A 17,994-nucleotide genomic window follows, 5' to 3' on the forward strand; every position below is an offset into this window, starting at 1 on the left:
CATGGCTGGCCGCTCTTGGAGGGAAACTACCTCATACGAGGAGAAAGAAAGAAAGAAAGCTGTATTAACGTCTACTAGAGGCCGAACTCGACCTATGAGACAAATCAATGTACAACTGTCAATGTCTTCTGGATGCCCAAAAAAAAGAGAGGACAAAATGAACATGAAATAAACTATGATAGTACTGAGCTAGTGGGGGGGTGTGATGGATGAAGCACTACTGCAAGAGGCTCAGTATGCAACCTATATGCGCAGGGTATACAAGAATGCAATGCAGATCTGTCTAGCTCCAACTAGTACTATAATGGGGGTGTAATATGTGATACATAGGCGATGGCGAGGCAAAAATACCTCGGAGCATGATCTCCGGGTGTGAGTGTAAGTGAGCTAGCCGCTCCTGGATATGGTGCTGATGTTGAGCCTGTATCTCTGTGATCTCCCTCTGATGTAGTCTGGGAGTTTGGTAGCTGGTGCTCTCGGTCTCCGTCTGGCTCGGAGGTCCACAGCGCGCTGCAGTGTAACCCCCTCCTGTGTCAGGGTAGGCATTGGGATAGATCTCTGGAAGAAATCAGTGAGCTAGAGTTGTCGCCCACCTCTCCCTGTGGTATGAGTCCGTAGCAGTGTCTCTCTGTGGCGCTGTGTCTCTAACAAGAACTGGCCAAATCTGCGCTGGTCTGCGGACTCCATGATGTGGCGGAGTGAGGGATGTCCACTAAAGATGGTGTTGTATCTCTCTCTAATGACACTATATGCTCTGCATCTGCATACAGAATGTTCCTCACTCTCAATCTCCTCCTGGCATAGTTTGCATATCCTCTGCTGCTCTGGGGATCCGTGCTGCCCTACCTGCCTCAATCTCAAGCTGGTATGATGACACTTTGAGCTGGCCAATCACCACTCGGGCACTGTGAGGCATGTACACATCCATGTATCCAGGTCTCTGTATGAATCCATCCGCTGAGATATGCATAAACTGATCTCTGTAGTATGGCATCTTCGGCGGTATCGCTGCCATAAATCCTGCCGAAGGACTCTGTTCCTCTCACTGTGAGAGAGCTAGATGTGTGGTGCATGTATATCATACTGGAAAGGTGGCAGGTGATCTATGTCAAGACCATGTTCAGTGAGCCACTGTATCATGTGTGAATACCATGATCTCCTATCTCCACTCTCTGCGAGCTGCCTGGACGCCTCAAAAGCTCTATGTGAGAGTCGATCTGATGGCATATCTCTGATCCTCTGTATGAAGCAGATGGTCTGGAAGAGGGCCTCTACTAGCATAGGAGGTGCAACAAGCTCTGTCCGGACAATGTCATGTGGGACGGAGGGTTTGCTGTGGATCATCCATGAGAGCATGAGAATCTGAGGTCTCTCTATCTGATACCATGTGGAGGTGGTGAGCCCAGGTGCCCAACTGCTGCAGCATACATCGAAGCAGGGGTGACTAGTGTGTCAAACAACCACCCCTTCGTGCGGGGCTCCTGGAAGTGTGCCTGGTGACACTGTCTCTCTAGCATGGCTAGAGCTGCAAACCCTCGTGTGAGTCTATCCCTGGCTGCCTGTGCCATAGTAAATCTTCCTGGCGGAGTCGTTAATGTAATCCCCAGGTACACATATGAGTCTACCACCTCTACCTGTCCTCCTGCTAGTGTGAAGATGGCCTGACGTCGAACCGGCCCTGAGGTGTGGAAAATCATGGCCTTGGTTTTCCCAAGGTTCACTGTAAGCCCCCTCTGTGTGCAGAAGTCATCGAGTGCATGGAGATGGTGCTGTAGTCCCATCCGCGACTCAGAGACCAGAATAATATCATCTGCATATAGCATAATGTGGACTGTGGTACCTGAGATGTCTACCCGGTCCCCACCACCGTGACCAATGAAGTCAGCCACCTCATCAATGTATAGCCCAAATAGTGTAGGAGAGAGTGGGCATCCTTGCTTCACACCTATGGTGCTAGCAACAACATCAGATAGCCCCCCGGGGCATCGTATGCGCCCGAGGACCTGCTCATATAAAGCATAGATGCCCCAAACCATCTCTGATGGGATCCCCAATGACTATAGGCGCTCGAAGAGTCTCTCTCGTGGCACCGTGTCAAATGCTTTGCGGAAATCCACAAAGCAGCAGTATAATCTCTTCTCCTGCACCCTAGCCTGGTCAATCAGACATCTTAGAGTGAATATATCGTCAATAGTGGAGAAAGCTCGTCGGAATCCAGCCTGCCCCGGTGCTCGCAATCCCTCCTTCTCTGCATATGAGGTCAACTCTGCCTCGAGCAATGCGCCATAAAGTTTGGCCAATGTATGACCAATCATGATAGTCCTGTAGTTGCTAGGGTCTAGCATGTCTCCCGCTTTGTGGAGAGGCACGATGGTGTGCATAGTCCACTCAGCTGGTAGGCCCTCCACTAGTGCCCTATTAAAGAGGTGAGCAACAAAGGGTCCCAGTGTGTCAGCTGCGTAAATAAGATGCTCACTCTGTATACCTGTGTGGTCAGCCGATCTCCCATGCTGTAACCGGCGGATAGCTCTCGCTACCATTGAGGCGGTAAAGAATGTAGAGGTGGTAGGGCGGGATTCTTGTGGCTGTGGTATGGGCAGCTGCTGAGGGATATGGTAGAGGCTCTTTGCATATGTGTGCCATGTGTGTGGATCCTCAATCGGGGTACGAGGGCGAGGCTCTCTCATCCTGCGCCATGCAGTGGCTGCATCTCTGCTCATAAGCAGGTGGTATATATCCCAGTACTGTGCCTCCTCATATGCACGCCCCTTACGGCGTGTGAGGATCCTCATCTGTCGGCTCGCCTGTCTCTGTGTAATGGTCCCCAGTGCTCTCTGGGCACGGAGGTGTCTATATAGCTCTCTGCACTCATCATCATACCACCAATTCTGGGGCATGCTTCCTGATCTATCTGTGTGTGCAATGTGTGTATGATGGGGGAAGTTGCAGGCGGCGGCCGTATGTAGTAGAGATGACAGTTGGGTGGTGAGTGTGTCTAGAGGTGACAGGGGATCCATTTGGAATAGCCCGTCATATACATGATACTCATATATGTCTGCCAAGTCATGGGTGAAGTAGAAAGTTGTATGCGATGCCTGTGTGGGCTGTGTGGGTGCTGGTGTGGAGCTCGCCAGTGACAGTAAGAGGTACGTGTGATCCACACTAATAGGACAGGGGGGGATGGTGAAAGATGTCACTGCCTGTGTGGTCTCCATGGACCCCATGATGTAGTCCACTGTGCTACCCCCAACCCCCCCCCGCCCGCCCCCGATCATGGAAAGCATGTCAGTGCTCCTAAATCCTGCCATTGTCTCATCCCGTTATAAATAACGAGATGGTGTTGCGCTCCCAGCTCAAGTAAGTGATGTCTTCAAAAGGCCAAAATGACCTATGAGACTAAAAGGTTACAGTCCATGATCCTGGAAAGTGGTCCGAACCCATCTCGGAAGAGGCAGTGGAACCTCCCCCAAATCTCATAGTATACAGGGCATCGGCATATGTAATGATCCTCTGTCTCGGGCTCTGTGTGACAGAGCTGGCATATCCTGTCCTATGGTGCGGCCGCCTTGGGCCCATATCTGGCAGTCTCCACTCTCAGCTGGTTGGACGAGGGGCGGATCTAGCTGATCACACATCTCACCCCAAAGGATAGGTGTGTGCCCATGTAGCGTGGGCAGATGATGAAACCATCCTCTGTTAGGCATAGGAGGTGATCTCTGTAGAAGGTCATCTTCGTCCCCAGTGGACGATGTCCTCTGAGTATCCAGTCTGACAATGTCCTTCCCGATAACCTTGTTTCGCTCTGTGCGGCTAAGAGCAAATGAGGGGGCCTCCATGTTGTACTGGAACGGGGGGAGTGCTTCCATCTGCATACCGTGCATGCCAAACCAAGTGCCTACCTTTGCATACCAGCACTCTATATCTCCCTCAAGTGTCAGTTGTCTCGAGGACTCCAGGGCTAGTCGGGGGTATCTATCAAGTGAAAGCTCCCATAGCCTGTGCCAGTATGTCACTGTTTGGAATAGAGCCTCTGTCACTACCGGCACAGCCCCCATCTCTGCCCGCACAATCTCATGTGGCACTGATGGCTTACTCCTAATCATGCGTGAGATCATCGCCACTAGGGGGCCTCTCCATCGGCTTCCACCCATCATATACCTCCTCTGTATCTGTCTCGGCCGGCTCTCTCCTTTCGCTCCTCCTATGGTATAAGCTAGGACCCCAGATGGGGGCACCATATAGTAGTGTAGGTGTAACTAGAGTATCAAATAGCCAAAGCTTCGTCCTCGGCTCTTGAAACTGTATCTGTGAGCATTGCCTCTCTAGCGAGCCAAGGGCTGCATATCCCCTCATCAATCTAGGTTCCGCCGCCTTCCGCATCGAGAACTGAGGTCCAGCAAAAGTGATCCCAAGGTATACATATGAGGTAACATACTCCACAGGCTCTCCACTGTATGAAAACTGTACTGCAGATCTACTTATCCACTGTGAGGAGGTGATAAAGATCATGACCTTGGTCTTTCCCAGGTTCATAGTGAGGTCCTGGTTCTCACAAAAGGCACGTAATGCATCCAAATGCCTTTGCAGCCCCTCTCGTGAATCAGAAATAAGAACAATATCATTTGCATACAAGAGGATTGGTATTAGGGCTCCTGCCAAATGTGCTCCTGGTCCCCCCTGTCTGTCTATGTAATCCCAGATCTCGCCAATGTATAAACCAAATAGAGTAGGAGACAAGGGGCAGCCCTGCTTCACCTCGATAGTGTTGTGTATGATCTCTGAGTCACCTCCTGGAGCCTGTACTCTGCCTGTGATGACTGACTCATAGAGTGTAATGATCCCCCAAAGCATCTCTGTTGGCACTCCCATATCCTGCAGTCTCCTCATCAATCTGGCATGTGGGACGGTATCAAAAGCTTTGCGGAAATCCACAAAGCATCACTATATCCGATGCCTGTGAGCTCTCCCGTCCTCGATGATCCGCCATAGTGTAAAGATATGATCTCGTGTGGAGTGCCCTTTCCTGAACCCTGCCTGCCCTGGTGCTCTGAGTCTGCTCCTCGGACCATCTACTAAGATCATGCTCCAAAATCGAACCATAAATCTTGGCCAAGGTGTGATCAATCATGATAGTCGTGTAGTTGTTGGGGTCCATGGGGTCACCTACTCTCAAGATAGGTACAATAGTATTTGATGACCAGCTGGCGGGGAAGCCCTCACATAAAGCCTTGTTGAACATGTGAACTAGTAAAGGGGCTAGCGTGTCCCTAGCATGGGAGAAATGCTCGGTGAGGAGTCCATAATGATCCTGTGCTCTCCAAGTCTCCATCTTGTCAATAGCATCTCTCACCATGCTGAGGTGAAAGAAGGAAGAGTGGGGGGGACGAGGTCCGGGTGGATGGGGGAGAGGTGGTTGCCCGGGGGCATGGTAGAGAGAGGTGGCATAGGTGTGCCAGGTGCCGGGTGAAGTAATCGGAATTGGAAGGCGATGATCTTGGAAGATCCTCCGGGCCTCCTTATAGTCCCTTCCAAGAAATAGCTGGTATAGCTCTTGCTCACGCGTGGCTAGGTAGGCTCTCTTCTTTCTCCGTGTGAGACGTCGAAAGCTCACTTGCTGGTGAGTGGTGGATCCTAGCGCCATCTCTCGATGTAAACGGGCTCGGGTATCACGACATTCCTCGTCGTAGCAACTATTCTGTGGGATAGTCCCTCCTGGTGATGTAGGGGTGGCTCTGGATTGCGGGAAGGCGGCTGCAGTGGACGTATGGAGGGTGGCTGAGAGGTGTGTGGTAAGCACATCAAGTGGGATGTGGGGGTCGAAGTTGGAGAGGATGCGGTAGACGTGATCGGAATAGATGGAAGAGGTCTCTCTGGTGAAGTGGTATCTCGGATGGTGATGGGGCAAAGCAGGTGGTTGGATGGTGTATCGGCATGTGAGGGAGAAGGCCAGGTATGCATGGTTGGCTGCAACACCGATGGGGCGAGGCGAGATGGTAAACTCCGGAATGAGTGGCATCAGAGAGTGGGATCCCATTAGATAGTCCACTGTACTGGCTCCATGTCTGAAGGGGTAGGAGGTGAAGGATTGGATCTAGGCCATCGAGCCAGTCCATTGTAAATGGCTAGCCTATGAGCCCCACCGAGGGCTAAGAGATACTCTCCATAGTCTGTGCGGGCTGCTGTATCTTGTGATGTCTGCTCCAGATCCGTACCCACCGTGTCAATCTCCTGATACATGGGATCATCTGTCTCAAAGAAGGGTACTTGTGCACTTGCGGTGCGGGCATTGAAGTCTCCAGCTAGGAGGACGTCCCCTAGACTGGAAAACTTCATAATGTCATCATAAAGGGGCAGGTATGGGGACTCTCCATGGGTGGCATATTTAGAAGTGGAGGGTGGAAAGTAGCACACTGCAAGGTAGATGTCTCGGGCCCTCTTTGTCTGGATCCTCACCCACAAAAACCGTGCAGCCTCATCTTGTCCGACCACCTGTATCACATGTTGAAGCTCCGCCCCGTATAGTAAAGCCACCCCTCCCGACCCCCGGGTACCCCCTGCTGTGTGTGGGTGTGTGCTGTGATTAGACTCCCATCTGTATCCTCTCACCTCTGGAAGCTGACTCCCTGGCACTGATGCGTCTCTGTGTATAAGACCAAGTCTCTCCCTCTAAATGTCTCCTTGAACAGACCTGCATCAGTCCTCAAGGCGCCATTGCAATTGCAAACCGCAATCTCTAGCTTGGTCTCATAGGTCTCGCACCGTCATTGGGCACGTCGCACGGTGATGATCACCCTCCCATCTCTATAGACTGCCCATTTCCCTGCCTTCCATGCATCCAAGATGCGTGGCATGCACTCCCTCCTGTGTGCCACCTGCGCTAGTGTGAGATCGTTTTCGAGGTAAGTATTTTCTCCTTTTAGTGCCCGCCTTTTGGTAAGGAATGCTTGCCTTGCTTCCAACCCCGCAAACTTGAGGATGAGTGCGCGTTTCTTGGTGGTGTCTTTGCCCACCCTCCATGCCTCGACGAAGGGGGTATCAGGGATTTCCAGCTTTCTGCATAGTGCTATGGCATCCTCTTTCGGCGAGGCTCCTTCCTTCCATACCACCACTCTCACATTCAATGCCCTAATCTTCCTTCTTTTCTCCTCTTCGAGTGTGTCATTGATGATGTTTGGGGATGATGGTGGGTTCTGTTGCTTCTTGGCAACCTCAATCCAGCTGCCCGCTTCTTCCACTTGTTTCTGTGTCTTCTTAATCACCTCGGCCCATGTGGTTGCCTCATTTGCCTTCTGCTCCTCTTGTTCCTGGATGGTCTTCATTTGCTCTCTAAGTGTATTCAGCTCATCATTGAGGGATAGTTGAATTTCTCCTTCTTCGAATTGAGTACGTGCCCTCAAGGTCTTGTTTTCCACTTTAAGGGTGGCGACTTGGGCCTCCAGCTCTGTGATTAGTGAGGTGTGGTGGCTGGTTTTTGCATCCAACATTTGGACCATTTCCTCTTGCATCTTGCTTAGTTGAGTTGCCATGTATGCCTGCATGTCTGCCTTCCACCTATCCAGGGTATACAAGAATGCAATGTAGGGGGGGGGGGGTGGGGGGGCGAAGAGAGAAAGAAAGAAAGAAAGAAAGTTATATTAACGTCCACGGGAGGCCGAATCCGACCTATGGGACAGATCAGGTACATCCATTTACATTCCACTCTGGGTATCGATGCCAAAGAGGCATAAAACTGAAAAAAAATAACTCAAAATGAACTCTTAAGACTCTTAAGAGTTTAAATTACAATGGGTTCTATTGCATCTAGTTCGAAATTGAGGTTCAAAATAAAAATAGCTATATTTCATCTATGGATGGATTTGCTCTTGAGGGGGGTGGGGTACGGAATTCTTTAATGATTGCTTGTCCTTGTCTGTATATTGTCCATTTGCCATTCTTTCTTGCTTCTTTAACTTTATTCAGCTCTGCCGATCTGTTCTTGAGAGAGAGAGAGAGAAAGAAAGAAAGATATATTAAGCGTCTACTAAAGACCCAATGGGTCTATGAGACCAAAGTGATACAATAATGTCCATGGCATATCTCATCATGGAATGGAAAATAAAACAGAAAGAAAACATAAACATAGCTATCTCACTGGGGTGATACAAAACTGTCCATGGAAACTCATCATGGAATACTAAGAACATAGAAACATGAGAGCAACATCAGCTCCGAGTAGATGGTATACCGCTCTCTAAAATATCAAGCATGGGGCTAATGAGTATGGCCGAGAGGTCTCCCTCAGCCATGTCATGTGGAAAGGTAGCTCGATGGCGGTGGAGCATGTCTTGGATCTGGAGCTGATGAGGTGATTGTGGCCGACGGGGGGGCAGAGGGTGTCGGGCACGCTAGAGTGCAGAGGCTTGGTCCGAGGTAACTCCTCTCGGGCGAGGTAGGTCCAGAGCAGCTCGTGGAGGGTCCACAAGATCCACTATGTCGGTGTCCTCCACCTCCTGGGTCCGGAAGAAACTGGTGATGGTTGGCTGGCGAGGGAGGGGGCGGGGTGGCTGGGGCCGAAGCTCTCTCAAGAAGGTGTCCCTGTGTCTGCGGAGCTCAAGCAGGAAGAGAGAAGAAAAGATATATTAATGTCTATGGAAGGCTAGATTGCCCTATGAGACAAATTTGTATACAACAAGTCCATGTCCTGAGTATCATTGAAAGAAAAACTGAAATGAAAAACTAATCCTAGTCATATGCAGCTCACTATGCAGTCACTGTCTAGCATGCTATGGATGTACAATCATGATAAGTGGTATACTACTAATTCCACCCAGTGGAGATGGTGGGGTGTAGTACATCATACACGGGGCATCGGGCGAGGACTCTCACATCTGCTGTGCCTTGGTGTAGCCTCTGGACTCTCTCCTCTATAGCTCTGCGGTATCGTGCCTGGATCTAGGCAGACTAGGCTTGATGGAGTAGTGGTGGTCTGTGTCCGGGTAGTCGCGGTCTCTTGGCAGCTTTGATCTCCGAGGCTCTCTAGTGTGTGAGCCCTCGTCGGGAGGTAGATGATATAGGGGGAGGGGGATGTGGCTTGCTGATGGGCCTGAAGAAGCTGGTGATCTGTGGCTGGGAACTTTGGCTCTGCACCCGTAGGAGCCTCTCTCTATGTCGGTGTAGCTCAAGGAGGTAAAGGACTAGGCATCTCTGATCAGGATACTCCATCACCCGGCTAAGTGGGCCAAAACCCTCTCTGAACAAGTAGTGGTATCTCCCTCTCATATCATAATATATAGGGCATCTGCATATGTAATGCTTCTTTGACTCTACCTCTCTGTGGCATAATCTGCATACTCTGCTGCTTTCCTGCCTCAATCTCCAGAGTGTGAGAGGAAACTTTGATCTGACCAATAGTCACCCTCATAGCGTGAGACGTGTACATCCATGTAGGCTGGTCATCTGTCAAATCCATCCTCTGTGAATCTATCTAAGGAAATGATCTCTCTAGTACTGCATCTTGGTGGGAAGGGGACCCGACCAAGTCTCCCTGGTGTGCATCTAGATCAAATCTTGTCTTAGAACTCTATTCCTCTCCTCTCGGGAGTGTAAAGTATGGGGAGTTATCATCATATTGGAAGAGCAGTAATCTATCCATGTCGAGCCCATGTGCTGAGAACCACTCATCTGCTGCAGCATACCATGATGGGTGATGGCCCTCTGTGGCAATACTCTTTGAGGACTCGATGGCTAAGCGGGGTAGTCTCTCTGGACCTATGGCTATGATGCGTCTGATGTAGGCTATGGTCTGAAATAGAGCCTTTACCATCATGGGGGACATTGCAAGCTCTGCTTTGACAATCTCATGTGGTACTGATGGTTTGTTGCGAATCATCCTGGAGATCATGAGGATCTGCGGTCTCTCGATCCGACGCCAATCATATGTGGAGAGGTTAGGAGCCCATACCGGTGGTGCGTACATCATCGCTGGGGTGACAAAGGTGTCAAATAGCCATCCTTTGGTGCGAGGCTCCTGGAAGAGAGCCTGATGACACTGTCGCTCCATCAATGCAAGGGCAGCATAACCTCGGGTGAGCCTGTCCTGTGATGCCTGTCTCATGGAGAAATGACTCCCATTACTAGTGAAGGTAATACCCAAGTATACATATGATTCTGTCACCTCCCCTTGACTGCCTCTATATGTGATCATTGTATCTTTCATAACCCATCTGAAAGTGTGAAAGATCATGACCTTGGTTTTCCCAAGGTTCACTGAAAGGCCTCTCTGTGGCGCTGCATTCCCTCCTGCGAGTCAAATATCAGAATGATGTCATCCCCATAGAGTAGTAAAGTGACCAAAACCCTTGAGAGTCGTCCTCTGTCTATGAAGTCCGTGACCTCATCTATCCGTGTGCCATGCGAGTAGGAAGGCCTCTTGCCATCTACACACGATCCAACCTGCCTTGCAGTCTCCCCCACTAACCACAAAGGGTATGAATGATGTCGGTCCAGATGGAGTGGATGGACTTAGCTAGAGGGGTGAGAGTACCCTTGATGGCCTCATTGCAGAACGGGCTTGCCAGATATGCCATGCAGCTATGCTGCTGTGATGATCGACCATCTTGGACTGGTGCTTGGAGACTAGGGCTTTGCGGAATTGTCGGGAGTTATGTTACATCCCGACCGGCCTCGGGCTAGGGTGGGAAACATGTGGAATTAACACGTGGACTAACCCAAGATTAGGGATCGAGAATTAGGGTTAAGGCTAAGCAAGAGGTTTAGATTGGATTGGAAATAATAGCCGTGGGCTAATAATAATAACCAAGGGCTAATAATGGCTAAAAGGTTATAAATAAAGTAGGAAAGATTTATAAATAAAAGCAAGCCACTTATAGCGAGGTTATTAGGTTGGGGTTATGAAGGAGCATGCAGGATCTCTAGGCCATGGAGCTGTCAGTGGGTGATTCGGCTCGGTGGCATGGGACGCGAGGTTGGGGTCATCGGTGACTAGCAAGCTCGTGGCAATCTGTCGTGTGGCTTGGGGATGGTTTGAGGTACTGAACCTACAGTTGGGTAGTGAGTCGCTAGCCACAATCAATCGTGGTCATGCGATGTGTTTGACGTTGGGTCTATGGAAACCTTGCTAGGGTTTCTGAGGTACGTCCTCTATTGTTACAACCCTAGGGATCTCCTAAACTCAAAACACGAGTGATTATAACAAACCCCCTAAGAGGGATGTAGGCTAGCTCACCACCCAACCGTAGGTTCGCGTTCGCAAACCTCCCCCGAGCCAGAGGCCAAGGCTCCAATCCCACGAACAATGCCAGTCAGTAGTGGTATACCACCAACGTCGCTGGTCCGTTGAGGCCTTTAGCATGACTGTTCGTGATCTGTCGAATCCAATCATGTTCTCGAGAGTAATCTTGGTCCATCACAGATCATAGAGTGAATAACTCTCTTGAACAATAATAACCCGTCTCACTTATATACTAGCTACTGTTGCAATAAATAATTGTCCGGTCATAAATAGCCAGTATACTTGGTATTATTAACCATGAGCCTTAGCCGCCTGTATCAACCTGCTTCCTCTAACCCTAGGGCTTCCCTAACCTTGTTGGGTTAGACCACTATTCCTAAAGATTAGTACTAGGTACGTAACATACTTCCCCTACTCAGACCACTACTCCTAAAGATTAGTTCTAGGTTCGTAACATACTTCCCCTCCTCAGACATTTCTTGTAACTATTTGGCCCTCCTAGCTCTATTTTACATGATGAAACCCATGCTCAGACACCAGACAGGTGGAAGAAGACATGGGGACATGTGGTCCATAAGGTTTGATTAAGAAAAAACACCATTCTTGGTCAAAAATCAAGAAAAAGCAAAAAGTCAAACATGGTTGATCGTGAGCCAAGGACACCGTTGAAAAGAGGAGAGTGAGCCGGACCAAAAAGCTAAAAGCCACTTTTTCAAAAAGCAGCTCTAGGGCCAAAAAACAAGGCCTTGAAGCTAGAAAAGCAAAACAAGAACTTCTGACTAAAGTTGAGTAATATTTTACTATTAAAAAGACCAAAAGAAAAGCAAAAGCATCAGTTTTTGGCAAAAAGCAAGGCTTCCCCAAGTATAAAAGAAGCATGAGACTCTCTTGAGCATCAAGTTGAAGAAGAACCTCTTCATTGCATTGCCATCTTCGTTGAAGCATGGAGATCATCTTCTTCATTATCATCTATGACCAAATCATGTTTTCATCGTTGTCCGCTTATTTCAGAGCGTCTTTATCGGTTGCAGTGCCACGTCATCATCTGTCCGTAGGATTGTATGGATCTGTACCGCCGTACGAAACTGTATGGACTGAAACTTTCAGAAACCCTAAAAGTTTCATAAACCCTAAAACTGCTCCAGCAACTGCTTTTGGAGGTTTTTATCACCTGAAAACCATTTAAACAGGTTTTATATAAGTTTTCTTGCCAAAAAGAGCTTTTCCATGGTTTTCTTCATTGACAAGGCTGTAGAAGTTGTGGAGATTACTCATGGGATGAGCGAGTGATACTTGGACTTGGACTTGGACTTGGGCTTGGATTTGGATCTAGATATTGGATCTGGTACTAGCCCGGTGAGAGATTCTTTTGGATCATCCTTGTGGTGTGCTCGGCATCAGAGATCTCTTGCCTCGACACCAACTTCGACTTAGGGATTCTACATCGACATATTTGTTTGCTTTTGGATTCATGAATTGTATTGATCCTGGCCAGCGTGTCCATGGATTGTTCCTGAATAAATTCTTGAAAGGATGCGGGACTTGTTCCTCGCTCAGTGTGGTGTATTGTGCAAGATCCCTATTCCCTTCTCTCTCTCCCCTCTCTCTATATCTTTATCTCTTGGACACATGGTTGAGTCTCTCACTGCACATTGCGTTGGGCTTGTACTGGTATCAGAGTAGGATTTCTCTTGAAGAAACTTTCTTAGGGTGATAGAACCATTGCAAGAATAGAGGGATACCAAGGGCCTAATGAAGGGAACAACTATGAGGCCAATATAGGACTTCAAGATGGGAACGAGGGTCGTCGATCCATTACTCATGAGACCATGGCCATGGCATAAGAAGAGTACCATGACTTTCAATAGATCAAACAATTTCTCCAAGATGAATAATTCCTAGCTTGGAGAGCCAAGAAGGAAAAGAACCAAAGAAGGGCTCGAATGTTTGAGATTTCATCAAAGATTGAGCCAGCGAAGCTGAAGGAGTTGAAGTTGCTAAAGCCTATCTTCGGGCCAAAGGAATCACCATTGCAGAAGGATCTAGAGCTACCCGCTCTATTTATCATGGAGGAGACAAGGAAGCTACTCCTAGGCTTGCTCTCTTAGATGCAGTTTCCTCAGGATAGGTAAGGGAAAGGAAGGCAAAGAAGCGAGAGAGACCGGAAGATCATCAGATTGACATCATACCAGGAAGTTCGACGAATGGTTTGCAGTGGTGCTTAGCCCATTGCATGTTTCGACAAATAAAGCTTTGGAATCTTTGTGGACCAAAGCTGAAACAAAACCCTTTTGAAGCATTGAGACTTCATGCTAGCAAAGGACCGATGTTGGTTATTCTAGACCTTTTTGTGGTTAAACATGATGAGATTACATTGGAGCAGTCTTGAACCAAGCAGGCCATGTTGTGGCCTATTAATGTCAAAGACAATAAGGAAGCAGATGCATTACCTTGGAGACCCTTGAGCCATGTGGTTTCTATGGGTTACCATATGGATTTCACTTTGATGAAGGATCTTTATGCTACCAAAGAGGATTTCAAAGATATTTTGGAACAAATTGCAGAATGAAGATTTGTTGACTTCTTATGTCATCAAAAAGGGTTTCCTTATGATGCAAACCCGTTTATGGCAGACAGGATTTGAGGCCAAAGGTGAACAAAGAAAATCCATGCTCCACGTTACATAGGGCAAAGAAGCATACTGACTACAACTTAAGCTACTTTTATTGGCCTTGTATATGAGAAAGAACATTGAGTTATATGTTCGAGAATATTTGGTTTGTCAGAAGGTCAAGTTTGATCGACAAACACCAACAGGATTATTGCACCCATTGAATGTTCTATGGGAGAGTATTGCTATGGATTTTATCTTTGGATTACTAAAGTCAGGGAATGATGGTATATGGACCTTTCAGATTACCAGGAAGATCAACCATGTATGTCATTGGTTGGACCTTTCAGAGAAGTACTTCAAGGGCTATCCAGATATACTGTGAGCTTATGAGAAAGTGGTTCGTCCAGATATATTTGAAGTACATGTATATCGACGTCTTGCAATCAAGATAGATTCAAGAGGGAGGGATAGTACCTCTAGCCCTCTTCATTGTATATATATATATATATATATATATATATATATATATTGGATTGGAATTGACCATTATTTTGCTTATATAATGGTTACTTGGACGTGCTCTAGTTTGGGTGGCAACAATGTCCGATAGCCCAAGGAGCAAGATTTGTATATGGGAGGCAACGATGCCAGATATCTTGGATTTCGTAGTCGGGCGGTCATTGCGACCAGATGGCCCGGATGACTGTATTGGACTTCACAGTCGGGCGGTCATTGCGACCAGATGGCCCAGACGACTGTATTGGACTTCGCAGTCGGGCGGTCATTGCGACTAGATGGCCCAGATGATTGTATTGGATTTCATAGTCAGGCGGTCATTAGGCCATATGGCCCAGATGATTGTATTGGATTACATAGTCGGGCAGTCAATGCGACTAGATGGTCCAGATGACTATGGAAGAATTCTTGGGCTCCTAGTGACCAGATGGCCTTGAGCGATAGTCTGAGCGGTGTCCCTCAGGAGCCAGATAGTTCAGCAAGGTTTCCGATGAAACTAGACAGGGCAATCCATGAACAGGAGGATCATTACTTGTGCACTGCATACTGATGTATGTTTAAATTTCTTTGAATTTGTGTTCTGTTTTTGATGTGTGGACAATGCTTGGATTTATGGCATGTGATAGTCCACTAGGCTCCAGACTACTTGGCCAGTACCTGGAATACCCAATAGACGCGAATGATGTATATTTGTTTGTTGACTAGCTTGTTGCAGAAGGTAAGTATGCATTCATTTTATCTAACACATGTGATAGGCCATGAGGAAGTACCATCAAGAACAAAGCTATCGGCGGTCAAAGAAAAAGGCATTGAGATGTTGCCATATGAGCAGATGACACCACAGATATGGGGAAAGACTAGATGCACAAGCTCACCAGATGGGGCTGGTACCTTGAAAACATATGGATGTACATGATGTACTTGGAACACATGAATATACATGGAACATATTGATGCGCTTGGCACACTTGCAGTCCCCAGTTGAGGACAACTGCGATATAAGAGGGAGAGATTGTAACTATTTGACCCTTCTAGCTCTATTTCACATGATGAAACCCATGCTCAGACACTGGATAGGTGGAAGAAGACATGGGGATAGGGTCCATAAGGTTTGATTAAGAAAAAGCACCATTCTTGGTCAAAAAGTAGGAAAAAGGAAAAAATCAAACACAGTTGACCGCGAGCCAAGGGCACCATTGGAAAGAGAAGACTGAGCCGGACCAAAAAGCTAAAAGCCGCTTTTTCAAAAAGTAGCTCCAGGGCCAAAAAGCAAGGCCCTGAAGCTAGAAAAGCAAAACAAGAACTTTTAACTAAAGTTGAGTAATATTTTACTATTAAAAAGACCAAAAGCAAAGTAAAAGGCAAAAGCATCACTTTTTGGCAAAAAGCAAGGCTTCCCCAAGTATAAAAGAAGCACAAGCCTCTCTTGAGCATCAAGTTGAAGAAAAACCTATTCATCGCGTTGCCATCGTCGTTAAAGCATGGAGATCATCTTCTCCATTATCATCGACTTGGAATTTTTCATCGCTGCCCGCTGATTCTGAGCGCCTCCATTAGCTGTAGTACCACGTTATCACTTGCCCGTACGACTGTATGGATCCGTACAACCGTACGGAATTGTATGGACATGTACGAACTGAAAATTTCAGAAACCCAAAAAGTTTTAGAAACCCTAAAATTGCTTCAGAAACCTTAAAAATTGCCTTTTGAAGGTTTTGATCGCCCGAAAACCATTAAAACAGGTCTTATATCAGTTTTCTTGCCAAAAAAAGCTTTTCCATGGTTTTCTTCATCGACAAAGGCTGTAGGAGTTTGGAGATTACTCATGGGATGAGCGAGTGATACTTGGACTTGGATGTGGACTTGGATCTAGACTTGGATTCATTGGATTTGGATTTGGATATGGACTTGGACTTGAATCTGGATATTGGATCTGGTACTAGCCCGGTGAGAGATTCTTGTGGGGTGGTATGCTCGACATTAGAGATCTCGTGCCTCGACACTGACTTCAACTTGGGGATTCTACATCGATATATTTGTTTGCTTTTGTATTCATTGATTGTATTGATCTTGGCCAGCGCACCTGTGTATTGAATAAATTCTTGAAAGGGGGCGGGATGTGTTCCCCGCGCAGTGTGGTGTATTGTGCAAGATCCCTATTCCCTTCCCTCTCTCCTCTCTCCCCTCTCTCTCTATATCTTTATCTCTTGGACACGTGGTTGAGTCTGTCACTGCACGCCCGAGTGGGCTTACATTTTCACTCTTGGAAACAAAATCTGTCTAAAAAAGAAAACTGGGAAACCTACGGTGTAAACTAGCAACTGGCTCCCAAGTTGAAGACATTCCTAGTCTTGAAAATAAATAGGGGAAATTGAAACTACATCTCAAAATTGTCTCCATAATCTGGTTCACCATGCATGCACTTCCACTCATAACTCTGATATAGGAACCAACTAAATCTAGAACCACTGTTCCTACAACTATCTCAGTGGAACTACTAAAAACAGACCAACTCGGATCAAAGTTGTGAGGAACATAACAATCCCTCAATCCAACTCCCGTGGAATCGGATAATCTGACTTTACAGAGAAAATTGTCGTAGCCAATCAAATTACCTATCCTATAAGGATTGAGTAATTCCTCGTACCCAGGGGATAAAAATACCTTCCCTCTTTGAGAAGCACAAAACTATCACATATCTGAGCACTTGTCATAAATGACCTCTGATAGTATTCATATCAAGACCGTGTCCAAGCCAGAACACCCACGATATAACTCTCCGATTGTACCATATCCTCTGCCAAATGCACAACTGTGAAATTGAATGTATAGCACGACAGTTCTTTCCAGCAATACACCTAGAAGTACATCTTCAAGTTCTAATTCTCAAGGGAAACTTGGGTTGACACCCATACCCAACATAACCTATTCAGTATTATCATGGGAAGATCTTGACCAATTAAATGATCTCTTGGTGCTGAACATGTGCAATCTTTGTTGCCTGGCAGATTGAGAACTAATGATTAGTACTAGATACTTAATAGACAATGTCCTTCATGTGGGAGTCTGGTTGTGTCAAGGCAAGATTGGAAAGAAATTGTTCACTCGACTTAATCTATGTCTAAAGGGGGTCTTGTATGGAGTGTATCTTGGTGGTATGGGACGCTAGGATCCACTACATGCAAGAGGGTTTCATGATACATCTATATTTCTATTTGGTGGATTTCTGGATTGAGGGGAAGTGGCAATTGATTTGAGAAATCAATTACAAGAAGGAAGGAAGCACAAGATTATGTTACATACCTAGTACTAATCTTTAGGATTAGTGGTCTAATCTAGCAAGGTTAGGGGAGCTTTGCGATTAGAGGAAGCAAGGTGATACAGGCGGCTAAGGCTCATGGTTAATCCCAAGTCTCACTTATATAGTGGCTACTATTGCTATAAATAATTGTCCGGTCATAAATAGCCAGTATACTTAGTAATATTAACCATGAGCCTTAGCCATCTGTATCACTGTGGTTCCTCTTTTCCTAGGGCTCCCCTTACCTTGTTGGATTAGACCACGAATCCTAATGATAAGTACTAGATATGAAATAGTCAGTGTCCTTTAGGTGGGAGTCTGGTTGTGTCAAGG

The 17,994-nt window shown here is 47.1% G+C and overlaps 1 protein-coding gene across 1 annotated transcript in view; it reads left to right on the top strand.

Moving 5' to 3' along the window:
* The window catches only part of ARP9 (actin-related protein 9), a 78,336-nt gene that overhangs the window by 19,285 nt on the left and 41,057 nt on the right, over positions 1-17,994 (top strand). The window lies entirely within an intron of this gene.

This window comes from Cibotium barometz, chromosome 3, assembly GCF_041138505.1.
Source record: "Cibotium barometz isolate CiBa-2024 chromosome 3, ASM4113850v1, whole genome shotgun sequence".
NCBI classification, from domain to species: Eukaryota; Viridiplantae; Streptophyta; class Polypodiopsida; order Cyatheales; family Cibotiaceae; genus Cibotium; species Cibotium barometz.